An 18,744-nucleotide genomic window follows, 5' to 3' on the forward strand; every position below is an offset into this window, starting at 1 on the left:
CTTGACTCATTGCATGCACATCCATCTGTTTTAATAATAAGGTAGGTATAACTTATCTGCTTCGAACATTACTCCAAACACGTTGATGTATATGGCCTTATAAATAAAACATTACAACTTAATCCCTACAGTATATTGCATGAGTTTAATACTGTTGCATGAAGTCAAACACATTAAATGACGTGCTTGGAAACGGAATTTCTCTCAGAAGCAGATTAAAACAAGCAACAAAGAAAGTAAACGTGTGGAATTCATATTTAACATTTTCAGCTGTGAGTTTTCAATGTCATAACTTCATGGTTAAAAAGTTTAAAAAGTTAGTATGAAAGGTTAAAGTATTGTAAGTTATTGTGTCTTTTGAGACACAGCCCTGACCTCTAACTCCAAAAGATATGTTTAAGAGGTGAAGTCAGATGCACTGATTCTCACTCTAGTTACAGGTAATTCATTTTAATCAGTTTACCAAAAGTTTTAATTCTTACAATCATATTTAATGAGTTAATTAGTTGCATTAATTAATAACCATGTTTTTTATTATTCATCCAGTCATTTCTTTATTTCTTAAGTCAATATTAATAAAACGTATAAACCAGTATAAATGAAGATTCTAAAACCACATCAAAGATCCTTCCTTTACCAACCTGTTATCAGAAAACCACAGACACAAACAATGTTTGTGGTAATTCTGTGGTATAAATCAATAAATAAAAAAGTAGTAAAGTATATATATATATATATATAATTACTTAAATGGTTTGAGGAAATCGATGGTCTTAAATGGTTTGAGTTGACAGAACACAAACTGATAAAGTTAGTCTTGATTAATTTGAGTTCAGTCAACTCAAACCATTTAAGGCAATCGGTTTCCTCAAACCATTTGTGTAGCTAAAAAGTTATTTGGACTTAATTACATCTGTTACCTGAACACAAACAGATTTAAAGACTAAGCAAAATCTAACTTTCCTTGGTTGCAGGAACCAAAAAAAAAAAAGTCAGCTTCTTGGGGTAGCTGATATGAAGGGCATAAAGCAGCCCAAAAAGCAGCATCAGAGCACTGACCCAGGATTTTGAAGACATCACCTTGTCATCTTCAAGGACAATCAAGACATACAAACAAAAAAACAAAGAGGCAAAACAAAATTAATACCAGTGGTTCCCATTAGAATGAACTAAACCTTATAATTACAACATAACAAGCCTCTGCAAATAGTGCAGATCATGTTCATGACTTTGGAGTATGAGCTTTACATATGACAATGATATAAACATACAGGAAACAATGCACATCAAATTTAGATATTATATTTAGATAATGTGTTTAATGTGTGTGTTGAACCATGTTAATATTTTAGTAAAGTCTAAATCAAAGTAATTTTTGAAGCTTGAAAATACAGATTGCCTTTAATTGGACAGACAAAAGGAGAGAAAAAGATTTAAACGTACCTTTAACAAAAATCTAATGGAATTACACGAGGATGAGTAAATGAATTATATAATCATCATTTGAGTAAACCTTTCCTTTAAGATTACTGAAATGATCAACTGTACAGCTACTCTAGCTGTATTTTTTTCGATGTCGACAAAAAGATCAAAATGTTTCAGAAAGTAGTCCTGATGAGCCTTACCGTGTGTGTCTTGAAAACATCTGACGAGTCTTCCTTCAAGTAAAGCGGCAGTCCAGCCAGGACAAGAGTTCCAATGACACTGATGTCATCCTGATCCTTAAAGACAAAACAAAAAATGACCATACTTTTAATTCCCAACTAAGCAACATTTTGAATTTATTAACATGATTAATGATGAGACAACATTCTAACACTGCAAACCTAGCTACAACATGTAACAGCACTAGTTATTACCTGGCACTTTCTTACTAATCCACATAACAGGCAAATTCCTTTAGGCAGTTTAATAACAGCACAAGCACATTTTAAGGATTAGTTCATCCACACACAAAAATTGTCATCATTCACTTACTTGCATGTTATTCTACACTACTTTGTGTAATTTATTTATTTTGTTTGTATAGACTACTGTTTTAGAATGCCTTCATGTTTTTGTCTTTTCTGGCAACTGAAAACATAATGTGACAATTTTTTTAACCTGTAGAGCCCTTGAGTATGTTCAATGGGAATTCCACTTACTTGTTCATGATAGTCTTTTAATATTTTAGCCATCTGGTTGCCAATGGTACCATCCTTCGATGCCTTAGCTCTAAAAAGTGTCAGGAGTTGTGGAGTGTGCTTGTCCAGGGAAATGTAAAAGGTTTGCTGCAAATTACAGGACTTGGTTACAGATGTATGTTATCTAGCTAGCGAACCTCGCTAATCATTTCATTTACACAATATCATATAGAGTGTAAAGCTTGCTGAACTCGGGTGAAGGTTTTAATAATTATTCCGTATAATATTTAGATAGATTTCGGATGATGGACTGGGACAGGAGGTTTTTGAGACTTTAATCAGTCACCATGTACGGTGAATTTACACAAGCTAATGCTAATGCTAGATAATGCAAACTAATGCTAATATTTGTCTGTTTATTCTCAGCTTAACTAGTTTACAAACTCACAGGTTCATTAACGTTTCGGCGTTAAAAAGGAAATTTTTGTATTTTTACGTCTCCCTTTTTAAAAAAAAAAAAAGAAATCAAAATCCTCTATTTCTGGGTGTGGGTGAAAAAAACACTGGTTTATCTACACTGTTAGCAAGCCTGGATAATTAACTTGGTAGCATCATTAAGATAAATATCGTAATGAGTAATGCAAACCTTTTAACCGGTAAACAAACCTTTCCTTTATTTTACTCAAGCTGTTTTTACTGTAAGGAACGTGACAGAATGTTAGATGTGTTATTATGAAACTGTGATGAGAAGAAGCACTTATGATGGGGCGGCGGGAGGAAATGTACAGTACATCATCTTTTTTGGAGAACAGGACATGTTTAGGCTTACATCCTGCTTCGTGTTAAGGTGTAAATTAAGTAGCCATCTAGAACACCATAAGTGAATTACAGAGATTTTTTTGTTTTTTACGTTTTTAACAGGATGCAGTTGGCGTACAGCTGGCCTCCGTGGCTCCGATTCGGTTCCTGAGGACTCCTTCTCATCGGGACTCCATCAAAGCAGAGCTCTCTGGGTCCTGTGTAAGCTTATGAATGCCTGTGTAACATGACAGCTGTTTAAATCTGAAAGACTTTGATAATAGAGAACTCCATTAGGACTCCATTATGTAAAGTTAATTTCTTTTTGTAACTTTTCTGCTCTCTGCAGGCCTACCACTACAAAAGAGTTATTGATCCAATAGAAATATATGTATATAACCATATATGAATACTTTATTTGAATTGAATAGACAAAACATTCTAAGTGAATCCAAATACAGATAGAAAAGTTAGGTGTGTGTTTGAAGAAGCCACATGTTCACTCACTCTGCAGTATTAAGTGCAGTTCTCATAAACAATAGTGGCAGGTTTGATGGTTTATTTACTTAATGACAGTGTAAAGATCACATGCTGGAAAATTTGGATATTGTAAACTCTTTTGACAAGCAGCTGATTTGTTTTATTTTTATTTATTTATTTGTTTGTTTGTTTGCTTGTTTGTTTGTTTATTTTACTGAGCATGAGATTTAATGTGTTCATCATGTGTGTCTTTGCAGGATCTTTAATATATTTTTGAGAATTACAGGATACCTGAAAGTATGTATAACTAAGAATAAGAACTCTGGAAAATAAAAACACAGTTTCCATCACACAATCAGGAAATAAATAAGCTCTACTGAAATAGTGCTCCATAATCAATTCTTGAGGTAGATGAGCTCCAACAGCTAAAGACCACATGGGGTTTCATTCCTGTTCACCAAGAACAGAAATCTAAGACTACAGTAACAACCCTGTAAATGACATAAATCATACTAAAATATTTTTTTAAAATCCATAGCAACCACATGGGACTCCATTACAGCTTCCTAGTGTCACCCTATCGAACAGATGAGACCTTGAAACAGCTACCAAACCATACCCCACCAGCCACCTGAGTTTCTTTAGCAACCAGCTAATTCAATTTTATTACCAACTGGAATCATTTTTAAACTTACTGCAAATATCACAGAAACTACTTGAAGCCTCATAATATTCACCAAGCTATACTGGAGCAACAGTACAGTTTCCAGCAAAGAAGCTACAATCCTGTAAACTTGACCTATACTGAAACCTCCACCTGATACTAAAGCAAGCTTGTTCTACAAGAATTGATTTTGATCTTCATGTCCACCGAGATTAATGATATATTTGGCCCAATGGCAAGAGCTGCTTGCTTGGTTCACACTTAACGTCTGCATTCCAAAAAGGTTCAAATCCCACAGGAGCCCTCGCTTTATTGTTAACTTGACTTTGTGTAACCCAGTTCCTTTTACTCGGACCCCAGTCCATATGAACTGGAAGGTCACAGAGAGTTACAGAGTACAGTGACCCTCCATTGGCACACAGCAAGCTGACCAGGATGACCTGGCTCGTTGGTCTAGGGGTATGATTCTTGCTTCGGGGGTGAGAGGTCCCGGGTTCAAATCCTGGTTTTACATGGAATAGAGTGGGTGGGACAAAACTAATGGAAACTTGCACTGCCGGCTTGGTTCTCGCTTGGAAGCTTGTTTCTCCAGAGGTCCAAGGAGGTTCAAATCCCACTGTAATTACCTCTGAAAATTAAAGCTCGAACCTGGAGCCTATCTCTGGAATACAGGGAGCGGGATGGAGAATGTCACGCTTTGTGGAGACATGAACCTCTGAAATATTAATATAATAGAGTACAGTAAGACCTCAGAATATTGTCATTTTACTAACACCATTCATCATGTTCACTGTTATATTCATGTGTCAAGTTGTAGATGAAGGTGATGATGTTACTCTGTCCTTCAGCAACAAAGACACTGGTTCAGTAAACAGCCTACAACGGTACAAACAACATCCAAAATCTAAACCTGAGTTCCTTTTTTTCATCACTCCATGTGGAGGTAAATCCCTATGCCACCACGTCTGTCTGCTAAAGTTGATGATAAAACTAAACAAGTGGATCTGATCATCTCCTCTGCTGCTTTTAATGTTTGATAATATACAATTAGAAGGTAATTTATTCATAATCACACTCTCTGGTATCACCCAGATGAGGATGGGTTCACATTTGAGTCTTCCTCATATCGTCTCACAGAGATTTTTCTTGCCGCTGTTGCCTCAGAGTTGCTCATTAGGGGTAAAGTTAATTTTCAACTTTGTAATTTCTATTCTGAATTTCTGTATTTCTGTAAAGCTGCTTTGAGACAATGTCCATTGTTAAAAGTGCTGTACAAATAAAAATGAAGTGAACTGAATTGAATTGAACTGAATTTAATTACCTTTTGGTTATAGACACAGCAAATTTACTTATGAGAGATTTTGTTTAAATCTGGATCAGTTTCCTATGATTTTCCACAGCAAATTATCATAATTATTTATAAATGTACAAATAATTTAAAAACCACACAAACAGATAAAGGCTTATAGTATTGTATAGATGATGAATCTTGAAATACAACACCAGCCATAATGACTCTAGATTTCTGTCACTGACACTGTGTGAAGTGATCTGTACAAAATAAGACTAAAACTGCATCACTTCCTGGGTGTGGCCTTCTAGAGACGTGTAAAGTTCAGCACATACAGCACTATTATACAGAATCCTCACAGAGCTGTGTTCAGAAATGGATCAACTATACAACTTACTGTACATAGTGAGATACATACCACTGATTCTCACTCTAGTTACAGGTCATTCATTTTCATCAGTTTATCAATAGATTTAACTATCACAATCATATTTAATCAGTTAATTAATTACATTAATTAATAACCATGTTTTTTTTGGCGACGCTACCCATGCACTTGGAGGGTTGTGGGGCTGTGGTCAAGGGAGGCCTGCCAGGTCTGGAAAGAGAGGCACTCTGGCAGGCGGTCGCAATGGTTGTACCACGCATGCTTCCATTACCAGACGTGAATCAAAATCCAAACCCAGGAAAGGTTTGAAAGGCTTAGGCTCTTGTTGACAAGGTTTGCTGATATGAACTTGCATCCCAGTCTGTTGCAATCAATTCAATTCAATTCAATTTTATTTGTATAGCGCTTTTAACAAAGAACATTGTCTCAAAGCAGCTTTACATGAGAAACCACATAAGAAAACAACAAACATATGAACAGACAAACAGACAAACAGTCCTAGATGTTATCCCAAGTGAGCAAGCCTGAGGTGACTGAGGCGACTGTGGCAAGGAAAACTCCCTTAGATGGTATGAGGAAGAAACCTTGAGAGGAACCAGACTCAAAAGGGAACCCATCCTCATTTGGGTGACAATTGTGTGATGCAGATACAGCATGTGTATAGTGTTATGTGAATCAATAAGGAGGTTGTTGTCCATGGCGCTGCTTGAATATCCCAATCCTCACAAGCAGAACCCGGCTGGAGCTGGTCCATCTCCGGATGCCACTGGAGCCGGCACAGTCTCTGTATGCCTCGGGATGGGTAGAAGAAAGGAAACAATGGAACAGCATTAGCGTAGCTGCTATTCATAATATTAGCAGTACTAGCTGAATGTGCATTTAATCAGATGTACTGGAGTGCAAGGTTATGGGAAGTGTTAGATGTATGCCTGGCTAAAGAGATAAGTCTTTAGTGTACATTTAAACTGGGAGACTGTGTCTGAGCCCCGAACACAGTCAGGAAGACTATTCCAGAGTTTTGGAGCTAAATACGAAAACGCTCTACCTCCTTTTGTGGACTTTGATATTCTGGGAACTATTAGAAGTCCAGAATTTTGTGATCTTAAAGAGCGTGGTGGATTGTAACGTGTTAGGAGACTGGATAGATAGGTGGGAGCTAAACCATTTAGAGCCTTGTATGTGAGTAGAGCTAGTTTATAGTCAATTCTAAACTTAACAGGTAGCCAGTGCAGGGATGATAATATTGGGGTTATATGATCATATTTTCTTGATCTGTTAAGAACTCTGGCGGCTGCATTCTGGACTAACTGTAGCTTGTTTATTGAAGATGCAGGACAACCACCTAGTAATGCATTACAGTAGTCCAGTCTGGAGGTCATGAATGCATGATCTAGCTTTTCTGCATCAGATACAGATAAAATGTTCCTAAGCTTGGCAATATTTCTAAGATGGAAGAAGGCTGTTTTTGTGATATTGTAAATATGGTTTTCAAAGGATAAGTTGCTGTCTAATATTACACCCAGGTCTTTCACTGTTGAGCTAGTAGTAACAGTGCATCCTTCTAGGTGCAAGCTGAATTGTGAGAGCTTCTGTGTACTAGTTTTTGGGCCAATAAGTAATATCTCCGTTTTGTCAGAGTTTAATAATAGGAAATTATCGGTCATCCAATCTCTAATATCTTTAACACACTCAGTTAATCTAGACCAATTAGATATTTCATCTGGTTTTGATGAGATATATAAAGGTGCACGATCCGGGCCGCTGTCTTCGGGACTGTGCACTGCATTGATCTGCATGGATCTCCAGTGGCAACCCGTCAGCCTTACAGCATCTGTGTCCAACCAACATGGAAATATAGCCCACGGTTGCGAAACACCTAGACCCAGGGCTAGCTTTTCTCGATCCCCTCTAGCACTCCGACGCATTGCGCATGCAAGAGTTGTGGTAAAGAGGAGGTTAAAGGGCACACAAGCGACGAGGATGGGATTCGAACCCACGCGTGCAGAGCACAATGGATTAGCAGTCCATCGCCTTAACCTCTCGGCCACCTCGTCAGGCGCAGTTGTGGCACCCACCACCAAATGTCCACAGAGACCGCAACAATTCCATAGAGGAGCGCCATAACCCAACACGTTTAAACAAGCCTGTTCCCAAAGCAACTGGAGCCCATCCCACGTACATTAGCAGTCTGTTTCCTTAACCTCTTGGCATCCTAGGTCACCCACATGACCTTACACCTCAGTGCACCTGGCACTTGCACTCCATTGCCCAAACCTCTTGGCCACCACTTCTTATGTCGATTTTTTATTCTTGGTAGAATTTGGTTGAAGTTTTGTTGGTAGCTCGTAACCATGGTAAGGGCACGACTGATGCGGCTCACACGCGGAAACCGTGTTTTGCGTTCCGTTCTGTGGTTGTTTGGACTTGCTGTTTGAAAAAGCAAGGTGTGAAACGGAGCAGCCGGCGTTGACACCAGTTGCCAAACCCTGGGAGCTATTTCAGCACCTGGGTCTGGGGGCTCCGGTACCGTGTGAGCTCATTTTTTTTTTGCAGCCAGCTAATGGCAACTCTTAAGCACATTTGCAGAAGGCACAGGAGCTACAACCCTTGTAAAGCCTTTGTGGTGCCAGAGCCCACAACCACTGCCTTGAATAGGCTCAGCTGGCAGCAGTGGGATTTGAACCCACACCTCCGAAGAGACTGGAGCCTAAATCCAGTGCCTTAGACCACTCGGCCACGCTACCCAATGGCTCAATACTTATAGACCTCTGTGGAGAGCACACTGACATACTGTCTGGGTGTGTGGTACACAGGCTGCACAGATGAGGACAGACAAACTGTGCAGAGGGTGAAAAACAGCTCAAAAAATCATCAGCTGCCCTCTGCCCTCCCTGGATGACATGTCCAGGTCCTGCTGCCTCAGCAAAATCAAGGCCATCACAGGAGACTCCTCACATCCTGCTCATCACTTGTTTGACCTGTTGCCATCTGGGTGGCACTTCAGGTCAACAAAGTCTCACACCACCAGACTTACAAACAGCTTCTTCCCCTGGGCCATTCAGACTGCAAACAATCACTGAACACACACACACACACACATTCCACCTAATAAAATGTGCAATTCTACTGTGCACTTTAATCTGTCTGTGAATTGAGTACAAGTTATAACTTAATATTGGCTTTGCACAAATTAGATTTCAAGCAAATATATAACTGAGAACATTTTTTTGCAGCTTTATGAATGTTCTGCTTATATTGCAGTAGCCCTTTAAAAAAGGGTACAAGTATGCATATGTATGAAAGGAGAGTCCATAACCTGAGGTACTGAGATATTGAGAAGGGTTCAGTATTTATATTAACATATTTTTACATATGTTTCTTTATTGACATGCACAGCCAATTATTACAACATTATTACAACAATACTAATTCTAACAAAGTCCTGAATATGTACAATATGGCTATATTTGTGGACACCTAACCATCACACCAGTATGTGGGCATTCTCCAAACTGCTGCACAATTGTATAGGATGTTTTTATATTCTTACAAAAACATGTTCCAGCTCAGTGAAGATGTTTATTACAAGTTTGGTGTGGAATAAAATGAGTTACCTGCACACAGCCCTGAACTCAAACCCACTCAACACTTTTGGGATGAATTAGAATTCTGACTGCACCCCAAGCCACACATGCCTGATGTTTTAGGGCTGTATGGACACATGGACATACAGTATCTCACAAAAGTGAGTACACCCCTCACAGTTTTGTAAATATTTTATTATATCTTTTCATGTGACAACACTGAAGAAACGACACTCTGCTACAATGTAAAGTAGTGAGTGTACAGCCTGTATAACAGTGTAAATTTGCTGTCCCCTCAAAATAACTCAACACACAGCCATTAATGTCTAAACCGTTGGCAACAAAAGTGAATACACCCGTAAGTGGAAATGTCCAAATTGGGCCCAAAGTGTCAATATTTTGTGTGGCCACCATTATTTTCCAGCATTGCCTTAACCCTCTTGGGCATGGAGTTCACCAGAGCTACAGGTTGCCATATATTTACAAAAATGTGAGGGGTGTACTCACTTTTGTGAGATACTGTATATTGCCACTTACTGAACAATCATCTAATTTTTAATATTATTAGTGTATATTTTGCAACAAGTTTGAAGTAATATCTAAATAAAGCTAGTCTAAGTAGATTGATTGATAATGTTAAATTGCCGCTAGGTGTGAATGGGTGAGCAAATGGCTGTGTGTGTGTGTGTGTGTGTGTGTGTGTGTGAAAGAGAGAGAGAGAGAGAAACAATTTTTTTTTTTCAATTATATTTCTGCACATATTTGGTAAGTTAAAAAACAATTTTTTTGGTGTTAAGGTTTTTCTCTTCAGTGAACACAAGATGGCGCAGTCACTTATCTTAATGTTGGCCTAGAACCAGAGCACCACACAACCTGCTCACATTCTCTGAGACATAGAGTATACTTGTTCTTCTATCATACATACTGCTGATATAATATCCTAACCCCTGCCCTGGTTACTCTTAGTGCCTAAGCTAATTTCAGAGATACCATTCTGATTAAACAACACAACTGTCCACTTAACACTAAACTGTCATAAGAATAAATAATCATCTAATGTCATTTCTTTGACACCTGCTGTGTCAGAAACATTAAAAAGTAGAAACTTATATGTGAATGTGCCTTTATTCTTCTTTCTCTTCTTCTGATGCTACTGTGAGTACAGGAAAGTTTTATTTTTCAGATTTAACTGTTAGAGCTGAGAAATAAGGGATTAATTCAACCTTAATTACCAAGGGAAAATACTCATTTCTTCCTCATTCTAAAATAAATCATATTCTCTTCCACTTAGTGTTTCTAACATTTATCTGCTGCTGGTGTTTACACAAACTTTCTCTAAATTACAGATATCACTGACATATGTAAAATAACATAAATACATTAATTTCCTACTTTCAGTATGAGTTTACTTAAATGTCCTCTGGACAGGTTCCCCATATGAGGCTGAATGTAAAGCCAGGATGTTTCAGTAAGAATCAACAATCTGACAACAACATTGGTGACACTGTCATGTGATGCTGTGGGGTGGAGCAATTTTGAAGCTTTATGGTGTTAACATATTAGATTACAGAAAGATCTCCACTATTTTCACTGAGCTAAGACCAGTCATCATGTTCACTGTTATATTCATGTATCTGTGGATTTCACTAGGTGAGTTAACATTGACTTTTTGTTATTACAGAAATATTAACTATATTATATTAAATATTAGTCTGTGTGGTGATGCAGTGTGAAAATGCAGAGTGTGGGTCTGACTTAAGTATTTCCTGTTGATTATTTAAAGTTTAAAAACATTATGTTCTCTTCTCTATGACAGGTGACTCCATGGCAGATTCAATAGAGCCAGATTTCCCTCATAAAGCTGTAGATGAAGGTGATGATGTTACTCTGTCCTGCAGCTACAAAAAAAGTAGTACTTCAGACGATCTGCACTGGTACAGACAATATCCAAAATCTACACCTGAGTTCCTTCTTATTGTTGACCAAAAAGGAAATCTAATTTCCAACAATGACCCAAGAATGTCTGCTAAAGTTGATGATAAAACTAAACAAGTGGATCTGATCATCTCCTCTGCTGCTGTATCAGACTCTGCTCTATACTACTGTGCTCTGAGGCCCACAGTGACAGGAAATCCAGCTGCACTGTACAAAGACTTTCACACAGTTTTGTTATATTGAAAGAAGTTTTGCCAATGATTTAGAGAAAGTTACATGTCCTTTTGGGGGATTCTCTCTTTCTCTCTACTGATCAGGATCATGGTTGATGTGGAGTCCGTCCCACACATGAGGTAGGAAACACACTGAATGGGATGTCAGTCCTTTGCAGAGCTCCATACACAAACCCTTTCACATACTTATTTACACATAGTGAATTTATTAGTAAATTTATTACTCTCATGTTTTTTGGAGGTGATGCAAAACTGCACACAAACTGACACTAACCTGAACTCATCATCAAACTGGAGATCCTGAAGCACCTGGGTCTGGGGGCTCCGGTACCGTGTGAGCTCATTTTTTTTTTGCAGCCAGCTAATGGCAACTCTTAAGCACATTTGCAGAAGGCACAGGAGCTACAACCCTTGTAAAGCCTTTGTGGTGCCAGAGCCCACAACCACTGCCTTGAATAGGCTCAGCTGGCAGCAGTGGGATTTGAACCCACACCTCCGAAGAGACTGGAGCCTAAATCCAGTGCCTTAGACCACTCGGCCACGCTACCCAATGGCTCAATACTTATAGACCTCTGTGGAGAGCACACTGACATACTGTCTGGGTGTGTGGTACACAGGCTGCACAGATGAGGACAGACAAACTGTGCAGAGGGTGAAAAACAGCTCAAAAAATCATCAGCTGCCCTCTGCCCTCCCTGGATGACATGTCCAGGTCCTGCTGCCTCAGCAAAATCAAGGCCATCACAGGAGACTCCTCACATCCTGCTCATCACTTGTTTGACCTGTTGCCATCTGGGTGGCACTTCAGGTCAACAAAGTCTCACACCACCAGACTTACAAACAGCTTCTTCCCCTGGGCCATTCAGACTGCAAACAATCACTGAACACACACACACACACACATTCCACCTAATAAAATGTGCAATTCTACTGTGCACTTTAATCTGTCTGTGAATTGAGTACAAGTTATAACTTAATATTGGCTTTGCACAAATTAGATTTCAAGCAAATATATAACTGAGAACATTTTTTTGCAGCTTTATGAATGTTCTGCTTATATTGCAGTAGCCCTTTAAAAAAGGGTACAAGTATGCATATGTATGAAAGGAGAGTCCATAACCTGAGGTACTGAGATATTGAGAAGGGTTCAGTATTTATATTAACATATTTTTACATATGTTTCTTTATTGACATGCACAGCCAATTATTACAACATTATTACAACAATACTAATTCTAACAAAGTCCTGAATATGTACAATATGGCTATATTTGTGGACACCTAACCATCACACCAGTATGTGGGCATTCTCCAAACTGCTGCACAATTGTATAGGATGTTTTTATATTCTTACAAAAACATGTTCCAGCTCAGTGAAGATGTTTATTACAAGTTTGGTGTGGAATAAAATGAGTTACCTGCACACAGCCCTGAACTCAAACCCACTCAACACTTTTGGGATGAATTAGAATTCTGACTGCACCCCAAGCCACACATGCCTGATGTTTTAGGGGCTGTATGGACACATGGACATACAGTATCTCACAAAAGTGAGTACACAATCACCTATTTTGTAAATATTTTATTATATCTTTTCATGTGACAACACTGAAGAAACGACACTCTGCTACAATGTAAAGTAGTGAGTGTACAGCCTGTATAACAGTGTAAATTTGCTGTCCCCTCAAAATAACTCAACACACAGCCATTAATGTCTAAACCGTTGGCAACAAAAGTGAATACACCCGTAAGTGGAAATGTCCAAATTGGGCCCAAAGTGTCAATATTTTGTGTGGCCACCATTATTTTCCAGCATTGCCTTAACCCTCTTGGGCATGGAGTTCACCAGAGCTACAGGTTGCCATATATTTACAAAAATGTGAGGGGTGTACTCACTTTTGTGAGATACTGTATATTGCCACTTACTGAACAATCATCTAATTTTTAATATTATTAGTGTATATTTTGCAACAAGTTTGAAGTAATATCTAAATAAAGCTAGTCTAAGTAGATTGATTGATAATGTTAAATTGCCGCTAGGTGTGAATGGGTGAGCAAATGGCTGTGTGTGTGTGTGTGTGTGTGTGTGTGTGTGTGAAAGAGAGAGAGAGAGAGAAACAATTTTTTTTTTTCAATTATATTTCTGCACATATTTGGTAAGTTAAAAAACAATTTTTTTGGTGTTAAGGTTTTTCTCTTCAGTGAACACAAGATGGCGCAGTCACTTATCTTAATGTTGGCCTAGAACCAGAGCACCACACAACCTGCTCACATTCTCTGAGACATAGAGTATACTTGTTCTTCTATCATACATACTGCTGATATAATATCCTAACCCCTGCCCTGGTTACTCTTAGTGCCTAAGCTAATTTCAGAGATACCATTCTGATTAAACAACACAACTGTCCACTTAACACTAAACTGTCATAAGAATAAATAATCATCTAATGTCATTTCTTTGACACCTGCTGTGTCAGAAACATTAAAAAGTAGAAACTTATATGTGAATGTGCCTTTATTCTTCTTTCTCTTCTTCTGATGCTACTGTGAGTACAGGAAAGTTTTATTTTTCAGATTTAACTGTTAGAGCTGAGAAATAAGGGATTAATTCAACCTTAATTACCAAGGGAAAATACTCATTTCTTCCTCATTCTAAAATAAATCATATTCTCTTCCACTTAGTGTTTCTAACATTTATCTGCTGCTGGTGTTTACACAAACTTTCTCTAAATTACAGATATCACTGACATATGTAAAATAACATAAATACATTAATTTCCTACTTTCAGTATGAGTTTACTTAAATGTCCTCTGGACAGGTTCCCCATATGAGGCTGAATGTAAAGCCAGGATGTTTCAGTAAGAATCAACAATCTGACAACAACATTGGTGACACTGTCATGTGATGCTGTGGGGTGGAGCAATTTTGAAGCTTTATGGTGTTAACATATTAGATTACAGAAAGATCTCCACTATTTTCACTGAGCTAAGACCAGTCATCATGTTCACTGTTATATTCATGTATCTGTGGATTTCACTAGGTGAGTTAACATTGACTTTTTGTTATTACAGAAATATTAACTATATTATATTAAATATTAGTCTGTGTGGTGATGCAGTGTGAAAATGCAGAGTGTGGGTCTGACTTAAGTATTTCCTGTTGATTATTTAAAGTTTAAAAACATTATGTTCTCTTCTCTATGACAGGTGACTCCATGGCAGATTCAATAGAGCCAGATTTCCCTCATAAAGCTGTAGATGAAGGTGATGATGTTACTCTGTCCTGCAGCTACAAAAAAAGTAGTACTTCAGACGATCTGCACTGGTACAGACAATATCCAAAATCTACACCTGAGTTCCTTCTTATTGTTGACCAAAAAGGAAATCTAATTTCCAACAATGACCCAAGAATGTCTGCTAAAGTTGATGATAAAACTAAACAAGTGGATCTGATCATCTCCTCTGCTGCTGTATCAGACTCTGCTCTATACTACTGTGCTCTGAGGCCCACAGTGACAGGAAATCCAGCTGCACTGTACAAAGACTTTCACACAGTTTTGTTATATTGAAAGAAGTTTTGCCAATGATTTAGAGAAAGTTACATGTCCTTTTGGGGGATTCTCTCTTTCTCTCTACTGATCAGGATCATGGTTGATGTGGAGTCCGTCCCACACATGAGGTAGGAAACACACTGAATGGGATGTCAGTCCTTTGCAGAGCTCCATACACAAACCCTTTCACATACTTATTTACACATAGTGAATTTATTAGTAAATTTATTACTCTCATGTTTTTTGGAGGTGATGCAAAACTGCACACAAACTGACACTAACCTGAACTCATCATCAAACTGGAGATCCTGAAGCTGTGATGCAGCAACACGACCTGCTGTGTCACTGTGCTATCACACTGTTAAAATCCTTCTGCTTAAAGTGTTTTCTTGTAGTGTGGTGTTGTGTCATTGTTATAATAAAGAAAGATTTCTATCCTCATGGTACAATTCCATATTGACTGATAACAAGTGCACTAAAGACAAGGCTCAGGTCAATCCTCATAGCAGAATTCCACAATGCCAGTGGACTCATGATCCTCTCTGTTCTGTCTGGAGTAATTACACTGCAGATGTCTTGTAAATGAAATTTAAATATAAGGTATATTTATATATTTATATATAATTTTATATTATATATTAAATTATTAATCCAGAGCATATGTGTGGCTCTCAGGGAAAACATGACAGATATCCCTTTGGCTTAATTCTGGGGTTTATTTTAAGTATTTTGACAGCCCAACTTTAACAAGCCATAAACATATTTCACCAAGCAATGTTTAAATCTTTTATTTACTTTATAATCTTGCATAGGCTGTTGTCACTGAACCTTTCATACTACAGAATTGTAATTGCATGTGATAAGTTTATTGGTGTAATAGGGGTGTGTTCACTACATGCTCATTCACAGATAATGTTCACACACTACACTATCTTTTACCTGCTGAAGTGTGTCTGACCTTTAAATCCCTTTTTTTCATGAAAATGTGTGTGTGTGTGTGTGTGTGACAGAGAGAGAGAGAGAGAGAGAGAGAGAGAGAGAGAGATTTTAAATTGCTAAATTAAAAAACTATTTATTAGTGTGTTAAGGTTTTTCTCTTCAGTGAACACAAGATGGCACAGTCACTTATCTTATTGTGGGTCTAGAACTAGAGCACCACACAACCTGCTCACATTCTTTGAGATGATGGAAGCTACTTTTCACAGTAAAACCTTTGTGACATAGAGTTTACTTGTTCTTCTATCATACATACTGCTGATATAATATCCTAACCCCTGCCCTGGTTACTCTTAGTGCCTAAGATAATTTCAGAGAAGAAATACTAAACTGTTATAAGAACAAATACAGTAAAAAGTTTTATTTGTCATATTTAACTATTGCAGCTGAGCATTAACTTAAGCTTCATTAAGCCTTAATAATCAACAATCAGTCATGTGATGCTGTGGGGTGGAGCAATTTTAAAGCTTTATGGTGATAACATATTAATCTAGCCATGGGGGTCACAGTCCAGTGACTTCTGTGCCGGTCCCAGATAAATAAAAAGGGTTGCATCAGGAAGGGCATCCGGCGTAAAACATTGCCAAATTTAATCATGAGAATCGTCAGATGTAATAAATGAGGATATGAAGCTAGTGGGTGCAATTGTTGAAGATGCAAAAGATAGGGATAGGTGGACAGAGATGATTCGCTGTGGCGACCCCTGAAGGGAAAGTTTCTAATCTTTACAAGTTTTTGGTTTCCACGGTTCTTGGGTATGAATTGTAAACTGATCAATCTGTCTGAATATCATAAAAACTTTGCTGAAGCACAAATCTTCTTTAAAACACAGCATGAATCATATCTTCAAGTATGCTGATGACAATACAGTGTTGAGTCTCATCAGCAAAATATTGAGTTTACATACAGAGAGAAGGTGGAGGAGTGCGAGGACAAGTGTAGAAGGATTAATCCATAGGGGAACTCTTAATTTCCTGCAGACATATATGAGAGAAAACATAAAAAAGAAATAAAAAGCATCCTGTGCAGCTGTACCATTGTTTAATATGAAAAGAGTATTCTGTCTCAGAGCACAAGACACTACAACAGATGAAACAGATGAGGTGAAAAACACAAAAAACTTCATCACCGGCTCTTTTACTTCAATCAAGGATCCTTACCAGAAAGTGTACAATAAATACAGTTTAAAATAATAAATAGTGCATCGAGCCACTAGCTTTGTTTGTTTATTGATTTAATGTTTTCAACTATCTAACTGAGTATTAAACTTTTACTCACCGTGTTTGTGCTTTCTTGGGAAATGTCCGTCATGTTCGGACACGTGCTTTTACGGTCATGTGACCTGAATATATTTGCATACATAATGGTGGTTGGGCGGGGTATTCAAATAAATGAGCTTGTTTCATGTTTGTGTTATTGTTTTATATTGAAATGTCTCAAAAAGACTTTTTATGTCCTGACACTTACATCTGACTATAAAAAATCAACAATTAACATATCATTTTTTTCAGTGGGAGTACATATATTACTTTAAAGGTCCTGCTCATGGCTTGAACCCCATTCTGCCATTCAACAAACCAGCAACCCTTAACTACTTGAACCACCACAGCTGACAGAGTCCTTTCAACATACAACAGACTTCTGTACAGGATCACAACACAAAGGAAAGAAACCAGTGTCAGAAGTGGGATTTGAACCCACACCTCCAGGGGAGACTGCAACCTAAATGGAGTTCAGTTCTGAGTGAATGAGCATTTATTAGGCTGCAGCTACAGGTCAGGGTTGAGTGTGTTTCTATGTGATCATATACTGTCTGATAGATTTAAATTTACGCTTCCAGCAGTATCCATAACCACAGGTAATGAGGTAATAAATAAAATAAGCTACAAATATAACAAAAATACAAAATACCTGAATTTAAGGGTACAAAATATAACAAAAAATATAACAAATATATAACAAAATATAAAAAAAACCTATAATAAAATAAATATAACAAAAAATACTAAACACAGAGATTTAAAGGTATATGAGATAAGTATTGTGGAAAAACATGATTCTGAAAGTACAGACATAATGAGGTGATGTACAAAAACTGGGTATGTGCAAAAACAGCATGTTTATGAGTCCTGTGCAAATTTATCTATCTATCTATCTATCTGTCTATCTATCTATCTATCTATCTATCTATCTATCTATCTATCTATCTATCTATCTATCTATCTATCTATCTATCTATCTATCTATCTATCTATCTATCTATCTATCTATCTATCTATCTATCTGCAGATGTTAAAGGACGCCAGCCTTCTAAGGAAGTCCAGGCGGCTCTGTCCTCTCCTGCACAGAGTGTCTGTGTTGGCAGTCCAGTTCATTTGATCATCCAGCTGTACTCCAAGGTATTTGTAGGTCTTGACAAACTCCACACAGTCACTGTTGATGGTCACAGGTTCCAGTTGAGGACTGGGCCTCCTGAAGTCCACCACCATCTCCATGGTCTTTGTTGTGTTGAGGTGCAGATGGTTACAGTCACACCATGCAACGAAGTCCTGTATCAGTTTTCTGTCCTCCTCCACCTCATAGCAAGGTTGGGGATTTTTCAGGGTGGATCTGGGGCTTGGTTCCACAAGGTTTAAAGCTGTAGTTTTTTTTTCATTCTAGGCTGTGCTAATGGTGTAGTAGATGAGTGAAATATTACATT

At 37.9% G+C, this 18,744-nt stretch overlaps 3 non-coding genes across 3 annotated transcripts; all 3 read right to left on the minus strand.

Annotated features, from left to right (window-relative positions):
* Positions 1-7,716: 7,716 nt before the first annotated feature.
* On the minus strand, positions 7,717-7,798 carry trnas-gcu (transfer RNA serine (anticodon GCU)). The gene has a single exon. It is a non-coding gene; the product is annotated as a tRNA-Ser (tRNA).
* A 608-nt stretch (positions 7,799-8,406) lies between these two features.
* Positions 8,407-8,488, minus strand: trnal-uag (transfer RNA leucine (anticodon UAG)). Its single transcript has one exon. It is a non-coding gene; the product is annotated as a tRNA-Leu (tRNA).
* Positions 8,489-11,962: 3,474 nt separating this feature from the next.
* trnal-uag (transfer RNA leucine (anticodon UAG)) lies at positions 11,963-12,044 on the minus strand. Its single transcript has one exon. It is a non-coding gene; the product is annotated as a tRNA-Leu (tRNA).
* Positions 12,045-18,744: the final 6,700 nt, after the last annotated feature.

This window comes from Hemibagrus wyckioides, unplaced genomic scaffold (assembly GCF_019097595.1).
Source record: "Hemibagrus wyckioides isolate EC202008001 unplaced genomic scaffold, SWU_Hwy_1.0 Contig1, whole genome shotgun sequence".
Lineage (NCBI taxonomy): Eukaryota > Metazoa > Chordata > Actinopteri > Siluriformes > Bagridae > Hemibagrus > Hemibagrus wyckioides.